This window comes from Nestor notabilis, unplaced genomic scaffold, assembly GCF_000696875.1.
Source record: "Nestor notabilis isolate BGI_N333 unplaced genomic scaffold, ASM69687v1 scaffold15597, whole genome shotgun sequence".
Lineage (NCBI taxonomy): Eukaryota > Metazoa > Chordata > Aves > Psittaciformes > Psittacidae > Nestor > Nestor notabilis.
Window position 1 is genome coordinate 32,926 of NW_009935252.1, and position 21,032 is coordinate 53,957.

Below are 21,032 nucleotides of genomic sequence, written 5' to 3' on the forward strand. Positions count from 1 at the left end.
AACAATTTCCAAGTGACCACAATCTTTATGTCTCAATGATTATCAGACTTTGACGTAACAAAAGAACTGTGAAATACAAAAGTAGAAAGGAACACACTTGTATGAAAACATCCCTGACCGATTTCAGTAAATCCTCAAGGCTTCTTAAAGTTGAACTGTGTGGAGAAGCACTTCACCTGGGGCAGAAAAACATTAGTAGAAGAGTTCCAAATGTCAAGAGGCTTTCTGTAAATGTAAGTAGTATTTTTTTAATACTGAAAAAAAGAAAAGAGAACACAGTTTCCATAAATTTAGCACAGATTTCACACCGTGCTTGCTTTCAGGGTTACCCTTCAGCTACAACTTTGTTTGAATTCCTTCACCTACAAAAGAGCATTATGAACAAAGGATTTCTGAGTTTGAATCGGGTGGATTCATTCCTCCCGTTTTTCTAATGAACTTCCTAAGGGAAATCATTGAATGCTCACAGATAATTAACGGGAGCGTTTTAAAACTACAGAGGTTTTTCAAGAAAGCCAAATCTAAGCAAGTCCAAAGGCAAAAGCCTCCCACCCCACACCAAAGAAGGTACTTTCTCTACCACTACTAGCCACCCATGAGCCCTCTTCATAACGTACCATCTTCAAATCAAAGAATCTTTGATACATCAGAAGCTGCATTTCAGAACAGCTGAACACTGTCACAGCTGAAAACCATAATCAATCAGCATCCCCCTAACAGCAAAGACCTGCTGGCAGCAGCCAGAATTGCCCATCAATAGCATGTCGATTGGGCTGCCTACAGTGGAGCAACAGCATTGTCAGTTTTAGGAACTGTGACTAATGGGGAAAAATTGAAGGAAATACAGTGATTTGGGCTAGAAAAAGACTGACAGAAGATAAGATAACAACCTTCATGCGCATAAGGGGGGAAGGGATAATCCATTTTCCAGTTTTATGACAGGACAATTGGCAGTGGGCTTAAATTGCCTTAACCTACATTCCCTATATACATGAAAAGCTTTTCCTATCACAAGACTGAACTTGAAGGGATGGGAAGCTGTGAAATTTCACATCAGTAGAAAAATATGAAAAAGCACTGAACAAGTACCCATCAGGAGTGACTTAGGCTGATCCTGCCTGTAGAAGAGGAAGACAGAAATTATGACCTCTTGATTTACAATTAATAAATGAAAAATCTATGCAAGAAATGGGGCTACCTACAGAAAAAGGAGAAGGGGAGAGGGAAAAAAAAGCATCTGGAAGAGGAAAGGGAGGTGCAGGCTAAATCACAGAATCACAGAATAGTTTGGGTTGGAAGGGATCTTAGAGATCATCTAGTTCCAACCCCCCTGCCACAGGCAAGGACACAAACTGATAGAAAAGCAGCAAACAGATGGAAAGAAGTATCCATGAGAAAAGTCTGGCTAAAATATGTAGAAAATGATTCTGAAAGATCAGACAGAGAGATAGGAGAGATGTATAGTCGTTCAAAGACGACAAGAATGAATTCAAAACAAAGGAATTCAGAGTTTCCAGGCAGCTGGAGTATTAATCTTGGCAAAAGACACTGGAATAGGGCAAAAATTAAATATCCTTGGACAGCATTAAAAAAAAAAGACGACGGTAAGACAAAGAATATGTAGAAAATGGTTCATCGAGAGGGAGAGAGCAAGATAAAAAGAATTAGATCAAAGGTGACAATATATCCATACGAAGAGCTTTTCATCTGGTTTAGTCATCACAGATTGCTTGATGCTAAACAACATGGAATTGGAAAAATGTACTTTTGTCTACTCACATGTTTGCAATTATGGGTTATGTGGCATGCTAAGCAAAAACGTCGTTTGGGGAGCTGCTGTAAATCACACGAGCAGTGTGGTGAGTCACTGCAGCTTGCTACTATTACGTAATTTTACCTCTGTAGCAAGACACACAGGACATAGCAGAGCGTTACAATGGAATAGTCTCCTCCGATCACAGCCCATGGTGGGTTGGTCGAAGCTGTGCTGCTTGGCACAACCAGCTGCTTGTTCTCCAGCACAGCTGGCAGAGAAGGGATGGCTGAAACTTGCAGCCAGATCACTGTATGATGCGATCGGACCAGATTTCCCGAGGTAAGCAAGGTACGGCCTCATAAATTCATGACAGATCCATATTTAACTGGGAGATAATCAAGAAAACTGACAACCCATTTACAGCAGTGATTTGTTTTACTTGTAGACACCATTTCTCATCTACATGGAACTGGCATGTATAGATATCCTGCCAAGTCCTAGATGGAGAGCACCTGTATCCTGAATCCACATACACTGCTCTGCAGCATGGGAAGGCTCTGATGGTTCTAGAGCCTATCACACAGTTCTATTAGGTCTTCTGAGCATACTTGACCTTGTTGGTTTTTAAGCAAGTTTATTCCTGGTTGTACTTTCATGCGCTCCACTGATTGCTTTGAGCCACCCTGCAAAAAGACCCAGGGCCACTTCCCACAACTCTTCTTGTGTCAGCTGTGAATCCCTTCATTGTCCAAAAGGCTCCTCAGGGGAGAAATTCATAGTTACCAATTTAAATTGGTTTATTCTGCATTACTTCAGTGCTGCATCACAGGGCTGATGCTGTGTGGGAACAGAGGGAGGGATGGGCAGGCAGCATCCAGGGCTCACACGCAACAGGGAGGAGAGAACTGACGGCATTTGGAGACATGCACGGTGCCACCAAAGGGCGGGACAGAAGCACTTATTAAGAAGCCAGATTTTCAAGGTGCCAGCCAGCATGCCAGCACTCCTGCCCCGAGCTAGTGCCCTCAACACGCAGTCCTCACAGGCCCCAGCACGCTAGACAGACACACCAGGCAGCCCGGCAGGAGGTGTGACCTGCACTCCAAAGCCTACCCTCCAAGCCTCTCTAAGGAGCTTGACTGTAGATACTCTGCAGATTTGGGATTTTTAACGCTATAATTAACATTTGTTATTTAGAATTGATAGGTTGTTCGACAATGGGACCAGGTGGACACTGTTGTGTGGTGTGTTGACCGGGTGTGGTGGTATACAGGATGCTGAAAGACAAAGAGCAGGGTCACACCATCACTGATGAGACCGAATGCTCTCACTGTAACCGTAAAACTTGCCCAAGAGATGCCCACCTCTGTAAGTCAGCAGAAGCAACTATTGCCTCTTTGGAGACCATTCCTCAGACATTTTTTATTTCAACAACCTGAATCCCTGAAAAAGGAGAGAAAGCCCCAATGCGGCAACAATCTGGCAGTATCTATTCATCCCAGTATACCAACTCCACAGCCAAGCAATATCCACAGGTCATCAGCTCTTCTGTGTTGACTTTCAGACATGCCCATGCTCACCACTCACTCACCCCAAACCACTCTCCTGAGCCTCATGAGGGTTCATTCGCTGCTGATAAATGGGATGGCTTTCCCAATATGCAGGTTTTTGTTAAGACTGGAGTTTTGCTGCTGGTCTTTCCCCATTACCCTCATTAAGTCCCAAGATACTTTCTAATCCCCATTTAGATAGCTTGACACACAATATGACTGACAGGATGCAAGGCATGATTGTAGCATCCTCTCCCATAGCTCTGACACATACATGACTCCTGCTTTCTTCACCACCCTGCATTGCTCTTTACCAACCATTTTGAAAAACAGTAACAATCATCTTCTTTAAGAAGGGGAATTATTTTAAACCACACTCAAGCATCCAAGCTGTTTTACCCATACCTCTTTTCTCAGGATTTAAGGAAACCCTGCAGTCTGACAGAAAGAATTTAGATTCCCCAAACTTGAAGCTCTGAAACTTGATTCCAAGCAGGAAACAGCTATTTGGAAACAATTCTGTTTCCACCAGCAAATTTTACTGCCAGGCATCTAGCTGCCAACTGCTAACCACCAATGGTACTGATTATCTCTCTGCTGATATAAAAACGCAGTCCGCATTAAGTTGCACACAAGTTTTCAGAATGTCTGGTCTAACACAGAAACAATTTCCCCATGTGTGTTCTCTTCTGCCCCGCTTGGATCTTATTTATGAGCAGCCACGGCAACGTATAATCTATATTCCTATTCCTGAACATTTTCATGTCTTCTCCTCTCTCTTTCCTTTATTTACTTACTGTCATACACCTCAGCCTTTCACAATCCCATCTTTACTCTCCCATCCCACTACTGCCACCTCACTGTTGCTATTTTTCTTCATGTATTTTGTTAAATGATGTGTCCTCTTAATTCACAACCTGCCTTCACCCCAAGTGTCACACTCTCCATTACCTTCCAACTAAAATGTGTGACCTTTCAGCTTTTTTCCCACCCATAATACCTCCTTCCACACCACGACCCCTTCTGCTAACCTTCTTCATCCAAGAAACTCTGTGTTGTAAATGAAAGCTTACACTATATGGAAATACGAGCTCACCCACTCTGGATACATACACTTCTGAAAGAAGAATAGCAAGTAAAAGAATAGAAGTAAAACTGGACCAGATTTCAAGAAGTTGATGTAATTAAAATGCTGGGCACTCTACATTAGAAGACCACACTGTCTCTGTTTTGCTTTGCGTATGCTCCAACGGCAGGCTGAGCAGCTGTGTGAGATGGCAGCACTACCACTCAGGACAAGCACAGGAATGAGAAGTGAGAGCTTCTGGTAGCATGAGACTGGCCACTTTATGCTCTGTGCATAAAGCCTGTGTCTCTTTAAACTTGCCATGCACAAGGGACACAATCCCAAACCCAACCTGGTTACACACCATAAGGCAGTGAAGATACAACCGGTACTGAGAAGTTATGTTCATGGATCTTCAACCCCAGATGCTGCCAACAACAGTTCAACCCCTGCAGACTTAGTTCAATTAAGCCACAGGCTTGTTCTTCTCCATACCGAATATTAAGTCTAGGGAATTTCTTATACAGAGAATAAGGCTGCATTGCTGTAGTACTCTTCTTCAGTCCCCAAAATGCTCTGGACTGACAGTGCAGCTCCACTGTGCTGCTGTTGTGGTCCAGAAGGGACAGACGCCCACTGCAGCCTGACTCAGCCCTGCAGCTGTGCTCCCATGCAGAACACGAACCTCCACATCTGAACCAAGACATACAAAACAAGCATAATGAACCAGACCTGGCTTTGAATGTACTGAGCACAACACTATACACCTTTGGATGACTATTTGCCTTTGTACAAAACCCCACAAACGGTTCAACCTCCAGTTTAAGATCCAACCTGAAACGGGAAACTGGCTACTTCTGGCCTTCACAGGGATCTCATGTGGAAAATGCAAGCACTGGACCAGATGAAAACCAGCAATGAGATTCTTCTGTAAACTTGCAAAAGGTACAGAGCATGACAGATTACTGCCAACCCTCTGAGCATCAAAGGTTTCCGAGGGCACTATTTATCATTACAGTAGTATTCAGAATGGACATTAGTAGATATTTTGTTTATTACATTTTCCCAGGGAGAAAGTTCTGTGGCAGAAAACTACACTGGCAAATAGCTACCTCTTTGTATCGACTCCCCTCTCGATTCATCTGCTAAACCCATAGAAGGAAGTGGCTTTAGTGTTCCAGATGGTTTTGGCTTCTATGCTGCTGAGTACAGTTGGATTAGTTTCTGAAATAGAATTGGCTCCCAAATTATTTGAAGCATTTGTACTCGGTGGATGCTGGGAAATGTCATTAGCATGCCATAATACTTTTGCCTAATGCTCTCCAAAGTCTATGCCAAAAAAAAGTGAAAAACATTGTCTATTTTGATTCTAGCAGCACAGCTTAAGTAACTGTGGTAGCAGATTTAGCATACTGCCCAAAAATGCAAATAAATTAATGACAGTAGCCTTCTAAGTAGAGAGTTTATTTCCTTTGTCTGGAGAAGAGATAAAGAAGGGTAATAGCAGATGAAATAAAATACATATTCACTTTTGGGTCTCAGCTGTAGGCTGGAGTTGCCTACCAACTCGCTCACTACCTGCAGTGGATGATGGGATAACATATACAAACCACAGTTACCTAACCATGTCAGCAGTTTTGCTAGGTCTCCCAAAACACTACCATCTCAGTGTGTGTAGTTTCTTGCAGCTTTAATTCAATACATTCCTCACCTCCTCTGGGGCACTCTTCAGAGTCTTTTGTCTTCTGCTCCCAATTCCCCATCTATGTACTAATCAAGTTTGGAGCTCTTATAATTTTATCTGCTAATTAAGTCCCACCTATGAGCCTCCTCTTCTCCAGAAGTTGTATATAACTTTAAAGCCAATTTCTCTGGTGATTAACTTAAGAATTTTATAACCAATCTTTTTCTAGTTGTGCCCTATGGTCTGACAGGAGCTTGTGCTGGTGCTCAGGGGGGTTGCCCTTCCCAGGGGTCCACCACAGCCAGCTGCAACAGCTTCTGACACTGGCCTGTTCCAGGAATTGATGGTGCTCTGCAAGCACAGTCCTACAAAGCTATTCAAAACTCTTAAAATTAGTAAAAACATTGAAACATGGAGCAGCTGATTTTATTTGTTTGTTTTTAAATCTGGAAGATTTTGAACAGCCATGTCTTCCCGCAAAGACAGCAAGCTGCTGCACAGTCCAGCCACCCTGCAGAGGCAGTAGACATCCCAGAGATAAACAAATGCTGTGAATCTCCCTTAAAAACAAAATAAATGCCCAACAAGATTGCTGCCAAGAGGCTGTGGGTGTACATGCTATGGATGGAGATCAGGTTGGCAACGTTTAAAAGAAGATGTATTAAAAAACCCCAACAAACAATGAAATAGAAGAAATCACTTTCCCATGGCAAGTCAGACCAACAACATGATGAAACATTTAAGACCTGGTCATCAGTGCTAATTAAAATGGGGTTCTCAGTAGTGGTGACTTCGTGCCAGTCTTGTACTTTTTCACTTTGCTACGCGGCACCAAGCAAAGGCAGAGACTGCTCAGCCTCCAACGGTTCCTGTTCTTCCCTCAGCTCTAACAGCAGAAGATTTGGCCTCTGCTTCATTTCAGTTTTCAAAGCAGTTCTTCAAATTCACAATAAAAACACACCTACTTCATTCAGATTGTGTGCAGCAACACAAACGCTTGAGGAAGCCCCTTACTACATTAGCAATAGGTTAATACCATCCCTTTTCTGCCATTAAAACATTGCTCTGTCCCATCATAGACCTGCTGGGAGATAAACCCAGCTGTGGTTCACCCTCCCCAGCACCACTGCTCTGAACACTAGCCTCAGCGTTTCATATGCTGCCAAGCAGGGGCTAAGGGATCCCCGTTGTGGTTTCCACTGCATTTAATAGTGCCTAATTAGTCTTATCACTGCAATCCACATATATAAACCCAACCCTGGTTTGGTAAGGGTATAGCCACAAGTCACCCAAAGGCAGTGGTTTTAGCTTCTCTACTGAGCCTCCCTACGCTGCTTTTACCTTCTGCCTTCAACAATATCATCTTTGGCCACACAGTGAAATAGATCACAGAACCAACCAGGATTAGAAGTTAACCCTGTACTGAGTCAGGTACAGGGCCCTTCAGCCCTGCATCCCATCCCCAACAGAGGATGCCAAGGAAGTATATAAAACCAGACCACACAGGGATGCTACCCACAAACACCCTCCCTTTCTCCAGAGAATTATGGCTCAGAAAAACCTCTCAGTCATAGATGGGATCTTTGTACTTAAGTCTTTCAAGTATTTTTCTCTCACACAACTTTGTACAGTTGCTTTTTGCACCTATGTAATCACAACTTAATACGGATCTGGCAGAGAAAACCACATTTCCTTGTTGCTCAGAGCCTGCCATCCGCTCACTGAGCCACAGCCACTGACATCTGAACTATGTTATGCACATGAAGCTGAATTTGCATAAGACCTGGCTGACTCTAGAAGACCAGAGCTGCAATGGAAGCAGTGGTACCACCAGCATGGCTGCTTCTTCACCTGCACTGGTAAAGAAGTGCTATTTCAGTGGTAACTTCAAGACGGAAAAGAAAAGCTAAAGGATCAAGCTGACCCTTTCTTTTCATTTATTTATAAAACTCTTCAAATTTCTCCAACTGACACCCCCCCCCAAAAAAAACCCAAACATATTACAGAAACTTTTAACTGTTAAATATAAAATAAAAAATATCTAAAAAAGCACTTGGAAATTAACATTTAGGCTCACGGGAAAACTCACATCAAGCCGTGCAGAGGATAACATGCTTTTCTTGGATGTGGGACACTCCAAATTAATTTTTCTGTGATCACTTTAAAAAAGCAATTGGCCATCACGCTGAATACCAGGCCACAGAGTTAATCTCATGTGCTGTCTAAATCCATTCATGTTTAATTTATACTAAAAGCAAAAAGTACATGAGAAGTTTTGGCAGAAAACCCCCTTGGAATCCCTTAGAGATCAACAGGAAAACCAACACCCCATAAGGAGGGAGATGCAACTGCTGGTCTTCATGGCAAGACAAACTGAACTCCTCTTCCCCTATATTGTCTAACCACATGACAGATGGGGACTCCCACTACCTCCTTCTCCCAGCACTCCAGTCTCCATGATAATCTAGCTTGAACCGAAGAAAACAAGAGATAGGATGAAGCCACCAAAGCACTCCATTTTAGAAATATTCCCAGCCCTTTTGGAAAAAACCTGCTTTGGTGAGTTAAGCCAAATTCATGCACAGTTGCTTCACCATTTCAAAATGGCTGAAATGGCAAACAAAATATAACTGAGAGATTCCATCGAGAGTCTTAACAAACCTGAAGGATCTTTTGGAAGACAAAACCCCCCAACTGTAAAGACATTACCACTCTTCCCTCAAAGTTTTCATCTGGGATTTCACGACCAAAAAATATGGAGTGAGGCATATGGCATTAAGCACTGACCCTCCTGTCAAGGTCTGAAAATTATTCAAGGGTAACAGACATGTCAGAAAAATTTAACTGGCCTAAAAGTCACTAAACTTTTATGAAAAATAAACACACTTACTGCTATATAAAAGCAGTCTTCTCTGAATCTTTATTCATAAAAATTGTAAATTACCTCATTTCTGAAACTGACTCTCCATTCACTATATATATACCACTCACTGGTTGTAGAGTCCTCAGTGGGAGAGGAGATGGTCAGACATTTTAGGTAAGCCCTTTAGAATTTGAAAAGTTCTGCTAGCTTGCATTTAACAGAAAGCTGGAGTAACTACAAAATACACCAGTAGGATGGGCAAAGCCATCTCTCATGGCTCAACTCCTCAGGGATACACATTTGGAGAGACTGAGAGGAGAAAGGGCAGCCTTTCTGCTTATCAAAGACCTACAGTTATTAGCAAACCCATGATGCCTCTCTACCTGAGTGACTGAACAGAACCAAGCAATGGCAAGCAAATGAGACAACATATTTTCCTAAGCCAGAAAGAGGAAGATGGCACATCAACTTCACCTGCTAGCAGTGTACTGACAGTGAGCTGCCTATTGAAACGGTAGTCTTTTAACACATGAATAGATGCTGGCATTTAGGGAGTGGAGACATTTCAGTGCTGGTCAGCACAGCAGGCAGATTGGCAGGGACCTCCAGAGGTCTCTGGTCCAGCTTTCTGCTCCAAGCAAGACTAACCACAGAGTCAGGTCACTTTGCTCAAGGCCTTGCCCAGGCAACTACAGAAAATCTTCAAGGATGGAGATGCCACCACCTCGCTGGGTGCTGCCCTGGAGTGCAAACACTCTCCTTGTGAAGAATTTTCCCCACATCCAGCCAGACTCTCCCTCAGTGCAGACTGTACTGGCCAACTCTCATCCCTTTGCTGGGCACTCCTGATGAGAGTCTGGCTGCAGCTCCTCTGCCAGTCCACTGTGGAGGACAGTGGTTAGATCCCTCCTCAGCCTTCATATCCCCAGGCTAAAACCCACTCATTCTTGCCAGCCTCTCCTACATCACATGTCTTCACAGATTCGCCTCCATTTTTCCTGCTTAAATAATCTGTATTTATTCCCTGCAGCACTCCAGTCATGGAAACTATCTCTTTGTGTCTCCATAAATCCTACTGCTTTCTTATTGTCTCTTAATTGCTTCATAGGCTTCAGGTGTCAGTCCACAAACACTCATTCAAGGGCAAGCATTCACAGGAGGAGCCTATGCCTGGGAGACAGGACCCTGAACAGACACAGCACAGCAGTTCAGGCAAACCACAACCACAGGGACACTAACATGGCAAAGAGACACAGAAGAGGACTACACTAAGAAGGGATTTGAAAGGTATGCCAGTGACCAAGTAATGAGAGATTATTTCTTTGAACAAATACAAAATCCTTAGGTGGGACCGAGTTATGACTGAGGAGATAAAAAGGTCCTCTCCTCATCTTCACTGAGGACGGTTTCTGGTTTCAACTGTCTACAGAACCATAGAATTGTTTGGGTTGGAAGGGACTTTAAAGAACATCCAGTTCCAACTCCCCTGCCATGAGAAGGGACACCTCCCACTAGACCAGGATGCTTAAAGCCTTGTTCAGCTTGGCCTTAAACACTTTCAGGGATGGGGCATGGACTCGGATCAGGCTTGAGCTCAGCAAATCTCTTGAGCAGCAAGCGAGCATCTCCTGCTTTTAGAAGTGGCAGAAAATGCATGGGGAAATGACAGCATGAGTCATTCTCCTCCCTCAGCACAGGTTATAGAAAAGACAGCACATTGCAAAGCGCAGGGCTCTGTTCTTCCCAGTGCATCTTTGGTGGGCAGTAGCATCATTAGCTGGTCCCTTCCGCCTTTCAAGTCACACAGCTGCCTACTGCTTCAGAGCTCACAATTTACCATCTGTCCTTAATCTTCTCTTTGTACTAACAGCTCACTGCAACTGCAACATCTTTTTACGCAACAATCAATAAGTCAGATAAGAACAAACAAGGAAATGGGGAGCAGGACATAGCCAAAAGTAATGGTACATCCTGCAGTGCTTCCTGTCATCTAACCACTGAAACTACAGAAAAACCCAAACACTTCTTTTGTCTGGAGCTTCACAGGCGTGTGAAAATAAACATATGGAAAAAATTAAAATGCAATTCAAAAATACAGGAAAGAATGCAAAACTTACCAGGTTCTAACTTGATTATTTTTACAGCAGCCAGTTCTCCTGTATGAAGATTTCTAGCCTGAAATGAGAGAGTTACAACATATTTAATCGCACTGCAAAGACACTTCAGATGTTTACAAACTGTAAAAAGATATGTTGTGTGTATTACACATATGGCACAATGCAATTAGGTGAGAGCAACCTGGGTAAAGATTGTCTGATTTTGGTATTAGCACCACAGTGACCCAGTTGGAGTTGTGAAGTGTTACTGGCAGTTTGAGTTTTTAAAAACTCCCAGCTACTTGTCAGGCAAATCAAGAGTTCACACCTCTCAAACACCATTTTTAAGGGATGTTGAAACTGAGAAGTTACTGTCATCTGTGCTCGCTGAGATGGTACAAAAGCACCATGCTGCAACATGGACTGTTAGAGCATGGAGCATGCAGAGCTCAACCACCCATCTCATGGTGCTAAACCTCAGTGTGCTCTGAAAGTGGAACAGGTAGGTGGAGGGTCAGTGAGAATCACTGCAGATGCAGCATAGAAGACTCACAGTTCCCTGAGAACAGCTTAACTCTGAAAACAAACTCCTTCCAGCAGACCCTGACAGAGGCGAGTGGTCCCCATGACCCTCTAGAAGGGGTAGGGAGCTCCAATGAAGCCTTGAGAGGGTATGCTATCACCTTCACACTGAGAATTCAGTTCTGGAGGAAAATGTTACAGGAACCTCAGGTTCAGAAAGTTGAAAGATGGGATTTCATTAACACTTCTAACTCTAGTAAAATGAGCTCTAAATCACTTGGGCATCATCACCAGAGCTAAACCATATTATTTTTGACACACAACTCAATCTAGTTAGGCACTGTGGCATTCCCCTTTTGCTGATGATCTAGGAGTTACAGGAGTCTAAACCAAACTATCTCATTCTGACCCTGACAAACATGCAGATTCTTACGAATGTATGAAATCCAGTTAAGAGGTAGATTATAGAAAACCAAGGGAAAACTGGGTTAGGTGGAATTGATTCTGGGCAGTTAAAACAAGGATGCAAACCAAATTTGACCCTTCGGACTGAAGTAAAGGAAGCTGCTACAGAACAAACCACTCTTCTCTTGCGTATGGACAAGAAGTCATCTTCATTTAACAACAGGTAAAGCAAGAACTTGAAAGATTAACCCCTCAGTCTTGTCAACACTTAGTCAAGCTTACAAATCAGGAAAGGCTTTCCAGCCAGGAAAAAACAAACCAACACCAACAATAATTGGCCTTTCAAAGTCCTGTAGTGCTCAGGCAAGAGATGGATGTCAAAATGCATGCCAAAGACACAACTATGACTCAACTGAAGTCAAAGAAAATCTGAAAAAACTGTATAAAAAACCCAAACATTTGAAGCAACAGACCAAATCACTGAACACAAGAACAGTTATCTGCTAACTACAAAGGAAACCTTCACCACTTCCTGCTAAAGTACCTTCCTACTAGAGATGTTTTTAGACCATGGCAAAATCATCAGCATTCTCCAACATTCAGAAGTAGCATGCACCCAAGCATGGACAAAGGATTAGGACCTCTCTGGTCCTGCTCCACCTGATGATACCATTATGAAACACGGATGTTACTGTAGGGGACCAAGCACACTCTACCTTGGTGAACCCAGAAAACCTCCACTATCCACACTTCTATCCACAAGCAGCTAAACTGTTCAGATGATTGCACAGTTTCCAGAAGATCAGCTTCATTTCTAAACTACAAAGATTGTATTTCCTTACAGATATTGTTTTTCCATATAAGCAATAACTGCCACTGCTACTGTTATGCTGACACCTGAAGGAATGGATGTAGTCTGCCAAAGGTCTTTGGTACGCAAACTGCTTGGCAGGGACTTAAAAGGTTGAGGCCAGAGGAGATCACTGCAATTACTAGCTCTCAGCTCTCACACTCGATAGGCCATACAGCTTCACCAAACTGCGTCCTGCTGCTATCTAATATTACCATTAAGTTCTTGCACACAATCTGTAGCTTGGACATGGACTATTTTGGGTTTCAACCATCAAACTTTGCTGGAATACAAATCTCTCCACTGAGCTGGTATTTATGAACTAAACACATTAAGTTATCTGAGCCATTTGCCCTAAGACTGGTTTTCTGTTTCTACAGTATAATCTCCCAACCGAACACATTCTTGAGTTGATGACACCAGGACCACACACACTACTTAACTCCTATCATGCCAGAATAAAAGGCAAAAATGCTGAGTATTTCCTGACACTCACTGTCTTTGTTTGGATGCTCACAGATACAGGAACTGTATTAGATCTTCAGTGTAGACAGTTGTATTGCAGGCATGTAGCAAATGACCCAAACTGCTTTCCAAAAGACATCACCTGCCACAAACGTGACTGATGGCTTTTGTTCCTTCATTTCAGATTGCACCAGCTTTACACAAGTACATACATCTCTCTGCTGTAACTCTTGTTTTTTAAACTTTTCTCTTACACACCTTTCTGTCAGCTGAAGACTTGATCAATAATGAATTACTGTTATCTTGCACATCATTAAAAATGTAAGGAGGTGAGGGCTAAAAACTGGTTCTCTGTGGTACACACCTAGACTAGATATGAGAACTGTCACATAAGGATTCCTCAAATTATTTTGAGACATTAAAGAAATGCTCAACTGATTTCCGATGGGTGGCTACAATTCGCATCGTTCTACTATTTTAAGAAAGGATTGTGTAGTAACAAGGAAGTCACAGACAGGAATGCACTACATCAACACTGCTGGCTTTGTGAACCAAACCTGAAATTTTACTACAAATATCCAAATGATATGGGGGGGGAGGGGGGGACGGGACACGACCAAACAAAACAAACAAAAAAAAGTTCTTCATGATTTCCTTGATACGACAAATTAGTTAATGACCTACCAATTTGTTTTACTGATAAGACTACTTTATGGAAGAGAGGGAAATGGAAGTAAAGCTAAGAAATTATAGCTCTCCTAGTCATCTTGTTAACATTTTTAAAGCCCAACAGCAAAATATCTGCCTCCTTCCTGTTCCCGGAAGCTTCCTTGTGTTTCAAGTCTTAATTCAAAATTAGCTGAAACCAACCAGAGGCTAGGTGCACATGAAGTAATCCAGACCTGACAGTCAACAAGTGCAGCTTGTTGTAGATCTTCCAACCCAGGCACAATGTCAGTGGTGTGTCCCAACGCCACACTCAAAAACAAGAGATATGCTATTAGTAGCACTGGGGTTTTGAGGAGTTTTATGATACTAAACACAAAAAAAGTCATCATGTTTTTCCATTGAGACTTAACTTTCTTCTCAGAACTGCATCAAAAAGCTGTTGTGGGACAGTGGAACCCAACATGACACCTGGGGCAATCCCTGTGCAAAATGCTTCCCACTGCACACCCAAATAATGCACACGAGAAAAGACATTTTAGGTAGGACACTTTCTGTAGCTAATGACCGGAAATAACCCAGAAAACTGGTTTCAGAACCAGTCAGGCATGCTGCAGTTTTGTTTTATTTAAAAGTGCAAGCCAAAGAGTTTCATCCCAGGGGATCTACAGTCCTAGGCCACGTGAGATGGTCAAAAACTGGAGAATCATTTCACTTGGACATTTGAATCCAAGTTCATGTGCTTGGTCTATTTCTCCAGCCACTTTGCCCTGCAACACTGAGGAACAGGAGGAGAAGATCTCGATAACAGTATCACTCTCTCAGTCTCCAAATTAGTATTTTCAAGTTCCCTGATGAAATCCCCTCCTTGTCCTAACAGTCTGTCTGATCTCCAGTCTTGGATTAACAGCCCAATTCACCAGAAGAGCCATTTGTTCAACTCTGTCTTCGTTTAATCTAATTGTAATTGCAGCTCCTGTGGCAACCCTCCCAGGCATCCCCCTCTTATTAAATCCTTGTCAAGCTTCACTCAACAGTGACCACGACGTTTTACAGTTTCCAGTGCTGTCTGCTTCTTCTCAGTTACTGTATATACCTTCAAAAGGTACCCTGACCTCCTTCCCAGCAACTGAAATAGAAGTTCCTCCTCTGCTTTCTACTTTCTGAACTCTTAAACTTTATAACTCTTAACCTGCTCTATGTGGTTTTGAAATTCCTGTTATGCTGTGTTGTTCTTTCCGTATCTCACAGTGCCATCAAACAGATCCTTAAGTTCACCTACCTACACCTCTGAATTCACATCTACTACTGCCTAGAGCTTTCAGCCAACTAAAGTGACCCAAAGAAATGTCTCTCACTTGTGCTGCTCTTAATCCATGAAAACAGATCTCTTTCTTACACACACAAAGCACAGTAAGTACTTCAGTTGTGATTAAAAAAAGAAGAATCAAAAATATTATGGGCATTATAGGGGAATAAAAATATCTGATAAGGATATCCGAACAAGCCAAGACTACTGTACATAGGTACCAGAAGGCAGGGGCACAGAGACCTTGAAACAATGGGTGGGATCTTGAAGATGCCACCACAACCAGCCCATCTGTGCAGTAAAATATGGAGCAACTGCCACAACCATGAGTTTTTCCAGATGAGGATTTGGGTTTCACTTTGTCATGTATTATCCCTCTCCCATATGATACAAATGCTCCCATGAACATGCTGCATTCTTTTACATAACATTGCTTCAATTTTTTTATCCTACACTCAAACTGTTCATACATAAAAATGAGACATTTCTGTGATGGAAGGACTGACTTCTCAAGACAAGGCTCCTGATTCCTCACTGTTGTTCTCAGCACAAAAGGAGAAACCCTTAAGACAAACTCAGGGGTCCTGAGGTCTTCTACTACGCTGCAGCCTCCACAGAGACCTCCATGAAGGACAGCAGGTCCTCAGAGGCCCTCAGTAACTCTAACACAAGTTTGGGGTGTTTCATCATTTGCTTGAGGTTTTTGTGAACACACAAACAAACATCTATAAAAATAAGAACCGAAGAGCCAATATTTAGAAATGCAACAGGAACTGCCAGACTGGATTAGGTTTCTGATCTGACCAGTTTACCATTTTCCCTCAAGTAAGCAGCAAGTGATGTGTTAGGGAAAAACCTGACCTTGTTGGATCGTGACCTGCTGGTTAATAACAAAATTTTAATTACCTCCTAACACAGAAGTTCAAATAAGTGTTCCTAGTGTTTACCATAATTAACTGTACAATTTTGCTTACTCTTATGATTTACATAAATCAGTCTGTCAGTTTTTAAAAAAGCTTTGTAAACAGAGCTGTAAAACTACCAGGCAGCTAAAGCAAAGAACAGCAATGCTGGAAATAATGAATGAAAGGAGAGGCTTCTACTTCTGAAACACCATCTCTTTAGCAGGGGAGTTTAACACCTAGACTGTATAGCTGGGGATTCCTAAAAAGTCAGTAATATGTAGCCACAAAGCTTCTCAGAACACCCAGCTTTAAAAGCTACAAGTTAATCCCCATTTTGGGTGCCTAGAATTACTATCCTTCACAATAGAAGGAGAACACAACTTTTTGTGGTCCTGTACATTAGGAAGGCATTTTTGTAAAAGAAACCAAACTCCCTGAAAGCTCTGAGGAAAAAATGTCCTTGAATATTTGCAGGTAAAGGTTAACCCAAGCAGAGAGGGCAGTTCTGACAGCTCACTGCTGAACACGATCTCCCAAAATGCTCACCTGATCAGTGCCCTGCTCAGAGCACGAGAAAAAGGCTGACACTTGCTCCGAGTAAATCCAGACTATGTGCCAGGTCAGTGCACAGGCAGGAGAACTGCTGCACAGGCCACAGAGCAGCTGCAGAGCTGCTCTGCCTGTGCTCCAGCCAAAACCAGTAGCTCCCACTATTGGTCTCCAGTTTCAGACTGAGTAGCCTGCTGGTTCCTGTCCCAGGACCAGGCAGCACACCCTACAAGCACCCTCAGAAGGCTCGCAAAAGTGGTATAGGGCCCATGTATTTTTTCCTGCATTCCCCTGTATCTTACCTCCAAGATGCATGCCTGTACCAAACTCATAAGGTGCAATTACTGCAGTCCTGTTGGGCTTCCCCCCTTTCTTCCCCCCCCCTTATATATATTTATAAAAAAAAAAAAAAGCAAAACCAAGACTAAATTTCCCACAGCCCCATCCTAAGAAAACCTAAAGAGTACTTGACTGAATAAAGGCTCTCCTGCTCGCTGCTGAGAGCATCTCCAATGCAGATGCTGAACACATTTTTCTCCTTCATGCAGGAAGGTCTATGAGTGGCTTAAAAATGTAGAAGGAAGAACAAGAGAGGATAGCTTAAAAAAAAAAAAAAAGAAAAGAAAAAAAAGAAAAAAAAAGAAAAAAAAGTGGGATGACTCTGCCAAATATTAATGCAAATCTTACTGAATGGGCTAAGATTTGTGCCAGACAGAAACAGCTCTCCTTCCCATTCTGAGTTCTCACCACGCTCCATTCATCACCTGAGGTGTGCCAGGGCAGCTCACATGTGAAGCAGATGTCTAGCTAGTCTTTGCTGCTGGAAAAGGAGAGGTAATGGTGATTTCCAATTTTCAGGGCTGTTTCTCTTTTAGGAGACAGAAAGTCCCAGAAGCAATTGCACACCCCACAACATTCCAGCTGGGCTTCTGAGATGGAGAGCAGTACCAGGCTCCTTTATAGTGAAATGCAGAAAGGCTTTCAGAAACCATTCCCCTAACAGAGACTTCATAGATTCAATACACTAAAACAGAAGCGCCTCGTACAACCATCACCATTATGATTTCTTGGGATAAACCAAAAATAAAGATTCACATGCTAATTTTACTTTTTATATGTATTTTTGAGTTTCTTGTGTCAGCTAGTTTATACTGCAGCAGTGCTACTAAAAGAGACATCACTTTGGATATCACAGCTGAATACCATACAAAGACAAATATTGATTTTGTGGGTGCTCTCCAGATGGACAATGCCAATCCTTGTCCATCAGAGAAGGAACACGTATGAGTACAAAGCAGGAGGCAAATTTCACAGCTGTCACTCCCTATTTCCACATTTACAGCACTTGCAGTTTCCCTTATCGAATGGGAAGAACCCAGAATACACAGAAGTACCAGGGTTTAAATAAATTCCACATTAATACCTGAAAGCCAGTGCAGAAGGATCTGTGACTGGCACTCCTAAGCACAGCTAAAATGCAAATAAGGCTTAAATGTGTTTACTTTTACTGGCAGTTGGTGAAATTTAGATAGTTTATCTCTTGCTGAGAAAATTGGAAGGAGGGAAACCTACCTTTCACTCACAGACTTCAGACACTTTCCTACTCAAGGCCAATTATCTCAAGCAATAAGGGATTAAAAGCTCATTAATGATGTTAGGCCAACTCCTTTTATTCCAGCACAGAAAATGAGACTAAGGGATTTGTACAAGCAAAGTGGCTTTACAGCTCTCAGCAGCCATCAAAACATTTACTTCTCATTCCCAGAAATAACTACTGAAGGACAAAGACCTATGGCAGTAAGGGTAACAATAATAACAAAGCAAAGATCAGGGCAAATCTTAACAAAGTGTATTTAGGGAAAATAAAAAACAACAAAAGAAGTCGGCTATATGCGTCCAAGTTGATTATTCTCCTTTGAAATTTTCTTGGCAGATCATCCTTCACAAAATAATTGGCAGGATCCTTCCAAAACTGAAAAGCTAAAGCTAGAAACAAACCCTGACCACAAAAGTACAATTTAGCAACTAATGGAGCACAAAAGAGACAAACAAACAGCACATGAGGGGAAAAAAAAAAAAAAAAAAAAGGCACAATTTTGACTCAGTTGGAGCAAACCACTGGCAAAAAACAAACCAGAAAAGATCCTTTTCAAGTTACAACTATCTGCATTAGATTGTTTGGAAGACCTACTAGAAATATCCAATTTTCCTGATAAACAATATACATTTTTGAACATAAGATCATACAAATCAAAGAAGGCTCATGATGCTGCTAACATACTTAAAATTGAGCAGATGCCTAACAGCTTTAGGGCCAGGGTATAAAATAGAGGGAAGAAGAAAAAAAGGTAGATACCATCAGATGTATTATTAAACTACAAACCAAGATGGCTTTTAAAGGGGTTTATTCACCAAAATATAGTATGAATAAATGCAAAGCAATTTTATTTTATTCCAATGTTGAATGCACAGACCACAGCACAAGAAAACCCCCCACAGTACTATGGAGTACAAATTCAAGTAGCAACTAAAGATCATGTATTTTACCAGTCACAGGGGAATTTATTTATTCCTTAGAGATGAAAGGACTAAGAGATGTGTCAATCAAAATATTTGAGGACAGGTCTCTTCACTAAAAAAATCTGGCTTTTAGGCAGGGAGAAAACAGTTTCTGAAGGAAAAGGCAATGGATTGCCTTGGTTTTGGTTTTTTTGGAGGAGAGTGGGGGTTTGTTGTTTGGGTTTTGTTTTTTTTTTAAGCCACTTGTGTTGCATTAAAGAATTTAAGACCATCATTTTATTTCTTTGATACCAAAGAAAAAGAAATTTTTCACTGTTTTGCATCCATGAGTTAAGTAACACACAGCAAGATGTGTGTCTTCAGAAAGGCAGAACTAAGGAACCACCGCTGGCATTTTAAAGAACAGAAGAAACTGCAGTTCCAAGATTGCAACTCTTATACCATCACTATCTGCATGCAACTTCCTAAAACACCAGAAATACTTTTGCACATACTTTCAGATTAGTCATAACAAAATACGCAAGTGTATGCATTTTGCTGGGGGTTTTGTTTGTTTTATTGAAGTTATTTTGCCTAGAATTGCAGAGACGTGTGCTAGCTCATTTTGACCTATGGAGTACTTGTGTAAACCCCTCCAGCTTTTAGTGTCACACACAGGCTTTTCTGCAGTACCAAGCCTCACGAATCCAGGGTACAAATTATATTTACCCCTTTTCCTTATTGTAGTTTATTGGATAGAATCTAGAGAGGTGCAGGTGAAAAATGCAGATTTAAGTAGAAAAACCTAACTCCATCAAAGCTATTCAGTAACTGCCTCCTTAAAATTTCAATTCCTCAGAGATGAGCAGTTACAAAACTAAAAGGAACAAGCCATAAAGTTGTCTTAAAGAAGAAAATACGTCTGTGTGCTTTGTTAGTGTTATTATTAAATAGAACAGCGACCAGAAAAGAATGAATAAAAAAGCAGCTGTGTAAATCAAAGAAGTTAAAAGAAAATTAGTTCAAAATAGGAGCAACAAGATTCTGTTTCTGCCCTAAGATTAAGTTTGCACATGTACTGTATCAATTTTCATCTTCTTGGGGTGCAAGATGGGCAAGACAATTTCCTCTCAATTTTGGATGTATATATATACTACAGCGTGCCTGCTTCTTTCTAACTACTGGGACAGTACCACTGCTCAGCTGTTTCTACTAGAAAACCCAACATTTGTTCACAATCTTAATTTTGTATCTTATGATGATAGTGAGCAGTAATATTTCTAATTCTGTAGGCAATTAAAAATCACAGCCTGAAATTCTGCTGAAATAAAAAGAAATGACATTTTAGTAATATTTTTAATGAGGAAAATTAGAACTCTTTAATATGCTAGATACATGAGAAAGGTCAAGCATAAAGTATGTTTTGCACTTATGCTGACTAAGAGGGAAATACGCTGTCATTTCATTACAGATGATAGCTTTCATGATTTTACAGCTATCTTATCCTCTCACATCTTATTTTTAGCCAAAATCAAGGAGAGAAAATAAATTGTTTTGATTCTTTTTTTAAAAATGTTTTCTCTGTTTTGAGTAATCCATTCATTTAAATGATGTAACTTGAAAATAAGCAAAGTTTTTTCTACAGCAGTCAAACACTGGTTTCACTTCAGTAGCCTGGTTCCAAGCACTTGGCCATTGACTTCCCCACTTTACTGGTTCAACTTTCTTTAAAACATGGACAAAAAACACGCTGTTCAAATAATATGCATGCTACAAAATTACAGTATTACAGTAAATTGGGCCTGATGATTTAACTGGAATTTTAAAGAAATATTTTTAAATTTTAA

General features: G+C 41.5%; 1 protein-coding gene across 1 annotated transcript in view; it reads right to left on the reverse strand.

Annotated features, from left to right (window-relative positions):
• The window catches only part of MAP4K5 (mitogen-activated protein kinase kinase kinase kinase 5), a 43,112-nt gene extending 32,024 nt beyond the window's left edge, over positions 1-11,088 (reverse strand). The window contains exon 1 of the mRNA XM_010017759.1: positions 11,037-11,088. The gene's annotated coding sequence lies outside the window, so the exon portion shown is untranslated. The remainder of the gene's footprint in view (positions 1-11,036) is intronic.
• Positions 11,089-21,032: the final 9,944 nt, after the last annotated feature.